Source organism: Arachis hypogaea, chromosome 11 (assembly GCF_003086295.3).
Source record: "Arachis hypogaea cultivar Tifrunner chromosome 11, arahy.Tifrunner.gnm2.J5K5, whole genome shotgun sequence".
NCBI classification, from domain to species: Eukaryota; Viridiplantae; Streptophyta; class Magnoliopsida; order Fabales; family Fabaceae; genus Arachis; species Arachis hypogaea.
In genome coordinates, this window is record NC_092046.1 from 130,866,115 (window position 1) to 130,877,878 (window position 11,764).

General features: G+C 35.8%; 1 non-coding gene across 1 annotated transcript; it reads left to right on the top strand.

Moving 5' to 3' along the window:
• Positions 1-11,317: 11,317 nt before the first annotated feature.
• On the top strand, positions 11,318-11,425 carry LOC112724358 (small nucleolar RNA R71). The gene has a single exon (XR_003163524.1). It is a non-coding gene; the product is annotated as a small nucleolar RNA R71 (small nucleolar RNA).
• The last annotated feature ends 339 nt before the right edge of the window (positions 11,426-11,764 follow it).

The window sequence follows — 11,764 nt, forward strand, 5'->3', positions numbered from 1 at the left end:
TGGAAAAAAAAAACTCAATATGGTTATTGACTATGAGAATCAAAATTGCACCTAAGGATTGATGTGGCCAATAATAAAGATATTGAATATTTTTATTGTTGGAGAAAAAGTTTTTAGAAGAGAAGCTATAAGGGGTTCCTCCATAAAATAGCCGAGCTACGTTTTAGAAATTTCGCTAAATTAACAAAGTTCTCACTAAGTCAGTTTTTATCCATGGAAAATGCATAAAATAGAATCTCAAGAATATTAGAATTTGTAGATGTCCCATGCGTTAATAAGAAATTGCACAATAAAATTGATGTTATATCCTAAAATTGAGATTTATTGGATAACATAAAAAAAAATGAGATATTATTTGTAGCATCTTTATTACGAAAAAGTGTTTGTAACAAGAAGCTTAACCTTTTTTTTGAAAAGAAATTCCTTTCCAAAAGAAGACAAAGTGAACAAGTAGAACTTGATGAAGTTCGAAGACAATTAAAAAGTTTGAAAACAATCGAAAAGTTCTATTCGTACAATGTGAAGAGAAAATTTGTAACTACAAAAGAATAATGAGAGCATAATTACTTTTTTTTTCTTAGAATTGTGTACCACTCAATAAAGCATATACTATCTTTTGAAAGGATAAAAATTTTTATTGTGAAACTAATTTTTTGAAAAGCATCCTATGAGTATAATGATATTATAGAGATAGATCTAATGGTTAATGTTTCATATCTAATGTATGTTAATACCAAATAAAAAGTATATAATATGGAAGATTCTAAAGGAACTACTATCAACTCATAGATGGTAAAATGAGAAATCAAAACAGGAGAAGAGTACAAAGTGAGTTAATCCCCATTTTAATTCCTGAGATTAGTGAGTTGCACTTATTTAGTCTTTGAGATGCTAATTACACCAAATTAGTCCCCCATATTCAAAAAAATACACCACACTAATCCCTTTTCCATTTTCCGTCATCGGAGCACTGAGTCATCAGTGACGTGGCCAATTCTTGCCACACTGGACACAAAAAAACGACATCGTTTGTGATTTGGTGCTGAACACTTTTTGAAGCGACATCGTTTGTCTCTGCTGAGAAATAAAATATTATCCTTCTTTTGTCTCTTCTCTTCGTCTTCAACTTTTCCATGAGTGATGTAGAGAAAAAATTTTCTATTTTCTATGAGTGATAGAAATTAGTGACTGGTAGCTGCAATAGGATTTTTGGAGATCATTGGAATATGACGTAAACTGTACACTCATTTGGAGAATTTGTTTGTCACTACAAGGATCTTCTGTTTCGTTACAGAGGTTAGTGAGGAGAAATTTTTTTTTTCAAATTTTATGGAATGCTTTGATGTTTGTTGATCATGGTTGATTGTTTTATATCCACATTTTTTGAAGTGGATTTTGGGCTAGGATTTTATTTTAATGTTTTGTGTGATTGTGCTCAAGAGTTTATTTTTATACTCTATTCTGATAGTGGAACAATGAGTGTTGTAACACCCTAATGCTTTTAAACTGAGTTAAGCTTTATTTGGATTATATTTAGTAGTTGATATTCAAAACCTTGTGATTTTTTTAAAACAAATATGAAATATTTATATAAAATAATTTATATATAAAAATATTGAATAACTAGTTTTTATTAGAATAGTTACTAGTTGAAAAATATAAGTGGATCTATAAATACTAACATGAAAAACGGCGTGCTAAACTATGAAAGCACAACAATGACAAGCTTTACTCATACCAAATAATCATAAAAAGAAATATCATAGTTACAATTGTAATCACTCAATAAAAATAAAACAAGACACACAAAAAATCCTAATTCTCTTAATTTGTATAACTATGGCTAAAACAATCACATATTCTTCCTTCTTAAGGTAAACGCTTAATGTTTTGTATCTACGTCTTCGATAGCTTGCTTCTAATAGTGTACTTGTCTTTTCACCTCAACTGAGCAGTGTATTGCTTTGTACTGCATCGTTCCTGAAGATGGTATGGAGAGAGGGGTGAGAAACAAAAGTTTCTTAGTAGTTTATCTATATGGTGTCATCGTATCCATCCCAGCCATTCTGAGTTTTAAAATAAAAACAGTGATGATGCAATATCGTTCAATTATTATTTCTAAAAGTCTTTGTTAGTCGGAGTGGTGTGATTTTTAGATGCTTCTTATTTACTTATGTTATGACATGTGTGTGACACATACAAAATGCCTATAGCATTAGAACATATAGAATGTAAACTCATAAATCTTGATTTGATGTTTTCATAGACCGTAAAATAAGGCAAAATAAATAATAAATAAGAGAAGAATACTAATATTGGCATAAATAAGTCAAATAGAATAGATCTAAATAAAATAAAGATCTTAAACAATATCATCCATCAAATAAAAAGGAACTTTGGATAAAAGAAGGATCTTTGAATGAAATAATAAACATAATCATAAATTAAAAAAGGATAAAAGAAGAACAATCATGATCATACTTTTTATTGTACTTTTCATTACTTTTTTCTCGTAGCTTTTATAGAAGGTATTGACCTCAAACCGGTATAAAAGGTGGGAGTCCCCTTCCCTTACCGAAGGTTCTTATCCCAAATATTTTGGCAATCACCTTCCCTTACCGAAGGATCATCTCGATCGATCACCTTCCCTTATCAAAGGATCATATCGATATCTTGTCTTTGGGTGTCACCTTCCCTTACCGAAAGATCATTCTCTCAGTTCAATTTACAATCAAGGTTATTTAGACATACACAAGAAGGAAGTTATGGCAACAAAGATATATTATTATAAAATTGATGGGAGTCTCCTTCCCTTACCAAAGGTTCCCAAAAGTTTACCGATCACCTTTCCTTACCGAAAGATCATCTCGATTCGATCACCTTCCCTTACCTAAAGATCATCTCGATTATCTTATCTTTAGGGGTCACATTTCCTTACCGAAGGATCATTCCCTCAGTTCTTTGATGCACATAAGATTTTTTATTATAATACATAATGCGTATGAAGGAAAGAGACATTATATCATGACATGTAATGCTAACATCTATATCCAAAAATATTTAACATATGACATATAAAAATTAGCATAAAACCTCCTACCTCGAGTGAAGTTCTTATATGTATTACGATGCAAATAGACGCAATTTTTTAGTGAAGAGAAATTTGTTCCATGACTAATCTTTGTATATATTTTGATGTAGGTATGAATCCTTGACTAGATAGAAAGAATTTTCATATTCTGTAGTTCGCATAATTCGAAAGGATATTTTCTTGAAAAATATATTAGTGGACTTTGTGAATACTTTGGCTAGAATATTTTGTATAGAAAAAAAGGAATAAAATGGGAAAGGAATGACTCAAATAGCTCTTAGGTATGCACAAATTGTGTTAGGAGAATCTAATTCGCGTTTATTATATATGTGAAATCTCCAATCTGAATCATCACTTTGCAAGCCCTATAACATTTTCTACGTTTGGAATTTAGAAATAACTATTAGAGACAAATTTATAGATAATTGAGTTAGCTTTAAAACTAATCTCAAACAAAGTCAATCTAATAACTACAGATTGAGATATTTCCAAAATACTATTAGTATATCAGGTTGGCTGATAAGAGCACAATTTTCTACAATGGACTTGTAACAGATTTATCTACCTAATTTAATTTGAATTTGATTTTGTACTGAACTTAAGGAATAAATCTATTTTTTTTATCTTTTCATGTAACTAAATATCATTCAAATCCAATAAATATAGAATTAATTATGACTATATCTTAAAAGGTTGTTTATTGTTGGTTAGGGATTTACTACCACTAGTGCTTTCATATATTTGAATTTTAACCTAAATATGTTAGTTTTTCAAATGCATTATTTTCTAATCTTTTATTTTGAATTTAAATTTTAAATCATTATCATTTTAATTAATTAATTAGTTATTGAATAATGACTTGATTCAAAAAGTTGGGATATTACAAGTGTCTTCTCATGAGAGATAATTAGATTTTATTTTGATATTTTATGTGCCATCTATGAATGTTATATTGATGAATTCTGTGTCAATGTGATTAATGTGTGTATATAACTGGTGATGAAAATAAATTATTTTCAACCATGCAGATGGATGCGCATTTTTGGATATTATGTTCTACCACAGAAAAAAGTTTCAAAAAGATGAAAAAGGAATAATTATTTATTCTCCTGATAAGAAATTATGTGTTAGTTCCTTGATGAGATACTTTGGATGTATTCTAGGTGAAAAATTATTATAAAGAATTGGGATATGACAAGATAGAAGAATGTAGGAAGAGTTAAGACAGTGGTTTAAGAGCTCTAAATTCTGATGAGTTAAGGAAGATGTGTTTCATGGCTCAGAAGAATGATGGACTATTTGATGTTTACTTTGAGTATGGAATGTCATCACCATAAATTCTTGAGGGAAAGAAAATTGTTGTTTATGTTGATGATGAAAATGATGAGCTAAGAATGGTTGGTAAGTCCAGGACCAATATAAAGAACAAACCCAACATTGAATCAACCATATATAATAGCCCTCCCAAGCTTGATGACAAAGATGCAACTATGCCCAATAATAAACTTCTACCAAGCAAGATCCCAATCCAAGCTAATAAGCCTACTGCCTCTACTGATAATACCCCATTCCCCAACAACTATGAACCAACAAATCCTAGTGCTAACTATCCCCTGTCTCACAACAATGAACCTACTACCATATTCAACTCTAATCCCAACCAAGCTAATAAGCCCACTGCCTCTGCTGATAATATCTTACCCCCAACAATATAGAACCAACAAATCTTAGTACTAATAACTCCCTGTCCCACAATAATGAACCCACTACCACATCCAACTCTAATCCTAACCAAGCTACTAGGGGTGTTCAAGACCCGCCCCGACCCGAAACTCAGCCCGGATCTGAGACATATTTTGTCGGGTTCGGATTTTTATTTTTTACCCGGTGTTATTTTTGGGTCGGGTTCGGGTTTTGCTTCGAGCCACCCAACCCGACCCAAAGTTATTTTTTACAATAAGAAACATATATATATATAGTAATGTTATAATTCAATTAATATTTTTTATATTATACGATATTATTTTTGTTTTAAAATAATTTATTTTGATATAAATATGATATAACATTTGTTAAATTTATTTTTTAAAAGTAACATTTTATTATTTTAATATATAAAATTTACAAATTTGTATATACTAATGTTTCATTGGGTCGGACCGGTTTAACTCGGTTTCTTTTCGGATCACTTCGGGTTGGGTCAAAGTTGACTCGTTGCCTTTTTAGGGCCGGATCTAGGTCTACTTAAACCCGGCTCATGAACCCCCTACAAGCTACTAATGCAAAGCCTATTAGCAACACTCCTCCAATTAACCCAAAAACTAAACTCAAGTCAAAGGGCAACTCAAAGTCAAAACCCAACACTGAATCTACTTCCAAGCCCAAGCCCGGCCCGAAGTCTATGTCCAAGCCTAAAACAAACTCAAAATCCAAATCCAACACTAAATCCTATTGCACAAGCTCTGTTTCAAGAGTGAGGCAAGTCTAGCAACCACACATGAACAAAAAAGTCCTAATATAGTCATCTTCTGAGGATGAACACACCATAGAGGATAGTTCATAGGTACTTAAAAAGGATGATAGCTCAAGTGGTGATGATGTAGTTGAAAATTTTCTAAAGCCAAGAGAAGAGATTTTAAGTTGAGGCATGCACCTCAGAAGCTTTTGCAATGTCTAAAAGAAATTTAATTAGTGATGATAATGCACTGGTGGTGGATGATGAGAAGGGTGAAGTGGACTTAAGTTTCTTAGGAGTCCCTGTCATAGGAGATGAAGCTTTGGAAAATGATTTGGACCTGAGTAGAGTCTAATGGGGCCAACTCTTGGCACTCCAAGGAAATGAAGACTCTTAACCCTTTCGAAAGATGATTTTTCTGAAGAAGAGTTTGATGATGTTTTTCCAGTATTTAGAATGATGTTGTGAGATGTAGGGTTGTGTGCAAGATCAAGGAGTGCAATTAGGTGATTTATGCTTCACGGGATCAAGAGAAAATATATTGGCAGATTAAAATATTCAATGATGACCATACGTGTCCTAGAGAAGCCACCAAAAGAGCTACAAATATGAATTGGTTAACTAGTAAGTTAGTGATGAATGTTAGGAAGTATCCTAACTTTAGATAATGTGAGGCAGTTGTGTACTTCAAGTCTAAGTGTAAACTGATGTTAAATAAAAATTTCATTTCTAGAGTCTTGACATATACTAGAGTTTTAGAATATGGAGATGAAAAGGCCTAATATGTAATAGTGAGGACCTATGGTGAAACACTCCTAAAGTGTAATTCGGGATCAATAGTGAAAATTGGCACTATCCCACAACCAGATGGAGAGGTGATTTTTGAGAAGATATATGCTTGTCTTAGTGTCTGCAAGAATGATTTAAGGCAGGGTGTAGGCGGCTGATTGGATTAGATGGGACATTCCTTAAAACACAATTTGGAGATCAAATTTTATCAGCAGTGGGTTAGGATGCAAATCATCACATATATGTTATAGCTTGGGCAATCGTTGATATGGAGAATAAGGAGAATCGGAAGTGATTTTTGGAGCTACTTCATGAGAACCTCGGAGACTATAATGAAAACAAATGGTGCTTTATGAGTCACATACAAAAGGTATACTCATTAAACATCTTTTTGTCATTTTATTATATGCTTAAATGTTTTCATGTTCTCTAAATTTAGGATTTTTTAAGCCCTTCGCTTGTAGATACTGAAGGATTACTATGTGTTCATAACACATAGTAGAAGAAAAGAAAGTAATCTTTAAAGATATATTTTGTGCTTAAATTTTATTCGAATAATATAGATCAGATCTAAATACCTGAGTACGCTAGTAAAAATAACTTTATCCTTCGATGATACGAAGACGCTATGCGTATCCACACCAAGACCAACATTTGTTTGTCAACTCTTTGACCTTTGAATATCTGATCTAAATTGAGAAAACCTCTTTGCAATTCTTTGTAGATCATAAAATTTGTCTCCAAGAATTATGCCCACATATATTTGTATATGTAACGACCCAACTTTCGGTACATCATGATCATACCAGAAATCCAAGTGTCACCAACTTGCTTCCTTAGTTTATAACTAGTATTTAATATATGAGCATGTTACCTTATTAAAGCGTTATCATTTTTACGGGTAAATTTCTTTTTAAAACGTTTACAAGAATAAAATAACCAAACATACATGAACAGAAATATAAAGGAACATAAGAAACAGATATCCAAATTGATAATATACATCATATACATCACATGTAGCATTATATAAAAGATCTAATTAGTGTCCAACCTTTAAGACATAGTTACTAACTACTAATGATCATGTAATGAAGACACAAACATAGATAAGCACTTAGCATAGAAAACGAAAAACAGAGAATAAGAACAAGGAATGAGTCCACCTTAGTGATGGTGGCGTTTCCTTCTTGAGGAACCAATGATGTCCTTGAGCTCTTCTATGTCTCTTCCTTGTCTTTGTTGCTCCTCCCTCATTGCTTTTTGACCTTCTCTAATTTCATGAAGGATGATGGAGTGCTCTTGATGTTCCACCCTTAGTTGTCCCATGTTGGAACTTAATTCTCCTAGGGAGGTGTTGATTTGCTCCCAATAGTTTTGTGGAGGAAAATACATTTGAGGCATCTCCGAGATCTCATGGTGATGAGCTTCATGCGTCTCTTGAGATCCATGAATGGGGCTCTCTTGCTTGCTCCATCCTTTTCTTAGTGATGGGCTTCTCTTCCTCAATGGGAATGTCTCTTTCTATGAAAGCTCCAGCTGAGTAACATAGATGGCAAATAAGATGAGGAAAAGCTAGCCTTGCCCCAGGAGATGGCTTTTCGGCTATTTTGTAGAGTTCAAGGGAGATGACTTCATGAACTTCTACTTCCTCTCCAATCATGATGCTATGGATCATGATAGCCCGATCCACAGTAACTTCAGATCAGTTGCTAGTGGGGATGATGGAGCGTTGGATGAACTCCAACCATCCTCTAGCCACAGGCTTGAGGTCCAGTCTTTTTAATTGAACCGGCTTGCCTTTGGAGTCAATCTTCCATTGAGCTCCTTCCACACATATGTCCATGAGGACTTGGTCCAACTTTTGATTAAAGCTGACCCTTCTAGTGTAGGGGCGTGCATCTCCTTGCATCATGGGCAAGTTAAACGCCAACCTCACATTTTTCGGACTAAAATCTAAGTATTTCCCTCAAACCATTGTGATATAATTCTTTGGATTCGGGTTCTTACTTTGATCATGGTTCCTAGTGATCCATGCATTGGCATAGAACTCTTGAACCATTAGGATGCTGACTTGTTGGATGGGGTTTATTAGAACTTCCCAACCTCTTCTTTGGATTTCATGTCGGATCTCCAGATATTCATTTCTCTTGAGTTTAAAAGGGACCTCAGGGATCACCTTCTTCTTGACCACAACATCATAGAAGTGGTCTTGATGAGCTTTGGAGATGAATCTTTCCATCTCCCATAACTCAGAGGTGGAAGCTTTTGTCTTCCCTTTCCCTTTTCTAGAGGATTCTCCGGTCTTAGGTGCCATCAATGGTAATGAAAAAACAAAAAGCTTATGCTTTTACCACACCAAACTTAGAATATTGCTCGCCCTCAAGCAAGAGAAGAAAGCATAGATGAAGAAGAAGAAGAAAATATGGAGGAGAGGGGAGAGGTGTATTCGGCTAAGAAGGGGAAGAGAGGGTTGTGTTGTGTGAAAATGAAGAAGAATGGAGGGCTTTATATAGGGAAGTGAGGGGGGTAATGGTTCGGCCATATAGGGTGGGTTTGGGTGGGAAATTGATTTTGAATTTTGAAGGTAGGTGGAGTTTATGAGGTAGGTTTATGGGGAAGAGTGGATAGATGTGAGTGGTGAAGTGGTGATAGGGAAGAGAGATTGAGGTGATTGGTGAAGAGTTTTGGGGAAGAGTGTTTATGGGATTGTGTGAAAGAGGGGAGAGAAGAAGTGAGTGGAGGTAGGTAGGGGTCCTGTGGGGTCCACAGATTCTGAGGTGTTCAAGGATTTACAACCTTGTACCAAATTAGGCATGCAAAATGCCCTTGCACACAACTCTGGGCGTTCAGCGCCAGATTGGTGCTTATTCTGGGCGTTGAACGCCCATCTATTGCCCATTTCTGGCGTTGAACGCCAGAACCATGCTTGTTCTGGGTGTTCAGCGCCAGCTCTTCTCCAGGGTGCAATTCTGGCGTTCAAACGCCCAGATGCTGCCCATTTTGGGTGTTCAGCGCCAGAACCATGCTCTGTTCTGGCGTTGAACACCAGCCAGATGCTCCTTACTGGCGTTTAAACGCCAGTGAGATCCTCCTCCAGGGTGTGATTTTTCTTCTGCTATTTTTTATTATGTTTTCAATTTTTATATTTATTTTGTGACTCCACATGATCATGAACCTAATAAAACATGAAAAACAAGAAAAATAAAATTAGATAAATAAAAATTGGGTTGCCTCCCAACAAGCGCTTCTTTAATGTCAATAGCTTGACAGTGGGCTCTCATGGAGCCTCACAGATGTTCAGAGCTTTGTTGAAACTCCCCAACACCAAACTTAGAGTTTGGATATGGGAGTTCAACACCAAACTTAGAGTTTGGTTGTGGCCTCCCAATACCAAAATTAGAGTTTGACTGTGGGGGCTCTGGTTGACTCTGTTTTGAGAGAAGCTCTTTATGCTTCCTCTCCATGGATGCAGAGAGAGATCCTTGAGTTGTAAACACAAGATTGTCCTCATTTATTTGAAGGATCAATTCTCCTCTGTCCACATCAATCACAACTCTTGCTGTGGCTAGGAAAGGTCTTCCTAGGATGATGGATTCATCCTCTTCCTTTCCAGTATCCAAGACTATGAAATCAGCAGGGATGTAAAGGCCTTCAACCTTTACTAACACGTCCTCTACTTGTCCATAAGCCTGTTTTCTTGAATTGTCTACCATCTCTAATGAAATTTTTGCAGCTTGCACCTCATAGATTTCCAATTTCTCTATTACAGAGAGGGGCATGAGGTTTATCCCTGAACCAAGGTCACGCAGAGCCTTATCAAAGATCATGTTACCTATGGTACAAGGTATTATGAACTTTCCAGGATCCTATTTCTTCTGAGGCAATGTCAGTTGATCCAGATCACTTAGTTCATTGGTGAACAAGGGAGGTTCATCTTCCCAAGTCTCAATACCAAATAATTTGGCATTCAGCTTCATGATTGCACCAAGGTACTTGGTAACTTGCTCTTCAGTAACATCCTCATTCTCTTCAGAAGAGGAATACTCATCAAAGCTCATGAAGGGCATAAGGAGGTTTAATGGAATCTCTATAGTCTCTAGATGAGTCTCAGATTCCTTTGGTTCCTCAGAGGGAAGCTCCTTATTGATCACTGGACGTCCCAGGAGGTCTTCCTCCTTGGGATTCACGTCCTCTCCTTCCCTTACAGGTCCGGCCATGGTGATCAGTTCAATGGCCTTGCACTCTCCTTTTGGATTTTCTTTTGTATTGCTTGGGAGAGTACTAGGAGGGATTTCAGTGATCCTTTTACTCAGCTGGCCAACTTGTGCTTCCAAATTTCTAATGGAGGACCTTGTTTCATTCATGAAACTTACAGTGGCCTTGGAGAGATCAGAGACTAAGTTTGATAAATTAGAGATATTTTGTTCAGAGTTCTCTGTCTATTGCTGAGTAGATGATGGAAAAGGTTTATTATTGTTAAACCTGTTTCTTCCACCATTATTAAAGCCTTGTTGAGGCTTTTGTTGATCCTTCCATGAGAAATTTGAATGATTTCTCCATGAGGGGTTATAGGTGTTTCCATAAGGTTCACCCATATAATTTACCTCTGTTATTGCAGGGTTCTCAGGATCATAGGCTTCTTCTTCAGAAGGCGCCTCTTGAGTACTGTTGGATGCAGCTTGCATTCCGTTCAGACTCTGAGAAATCATATTGACTTGCTGAGTCAATATTTTGTTCTGAGCCAGTATGGCATTCAGAGTAACAATTTCAAGAACTCCCTTCTTCTGAGGCGTCCCATTACTCACAGGATTCCTCTCAGAAGTGTACATGAACTGGTTATTAGCAACCATGTCAATGAGTTTTTGAGCTTCTGCAGGCGTTTTCTTTAGGTGAATGGATCCACCTGCAGAAGTATCCAACGACATCTTAGCTAATTCAGACAGACCATCATAGAATATATCCAGGATGGTCCATTCTGAAAGCATGTCAGAAGGACACTTTTTGGTCAACTGTTTGTATCTTTCCCAAGCTTCATAGAGGGATTCACCATCTTTTTGTTTGAAGGTTTGAACATCCACTCTAAGCTTGCTCAGCTTTTGAGGAGGAAAGAACTTGGCTAAGAAAGCCGTGACCAGCTTATCCCAAGAGTTCAGGCTATCCTTAGGTTGAGAGTCCAACCATATTCTAGCTCTGTCTCTTACAGCAAATGGGAAAAGCATGAGCCTGTAGACTTCAGGATCTACTCCATTAGTCTTAACAGTATCACAGATCTGCAAGAATTTAGTTAAGAACTGAAAAGGATCTTCAGATGGAAGTCCATGAAACTTGCAGTTCTGCTGCATCAGAGAAACTAGCTGAGGTTTCAGCTCAAAATTGTTTGCTCCAATGGTGGGGATGGAGATGCTTCTTCCATGTAAATTGGAATT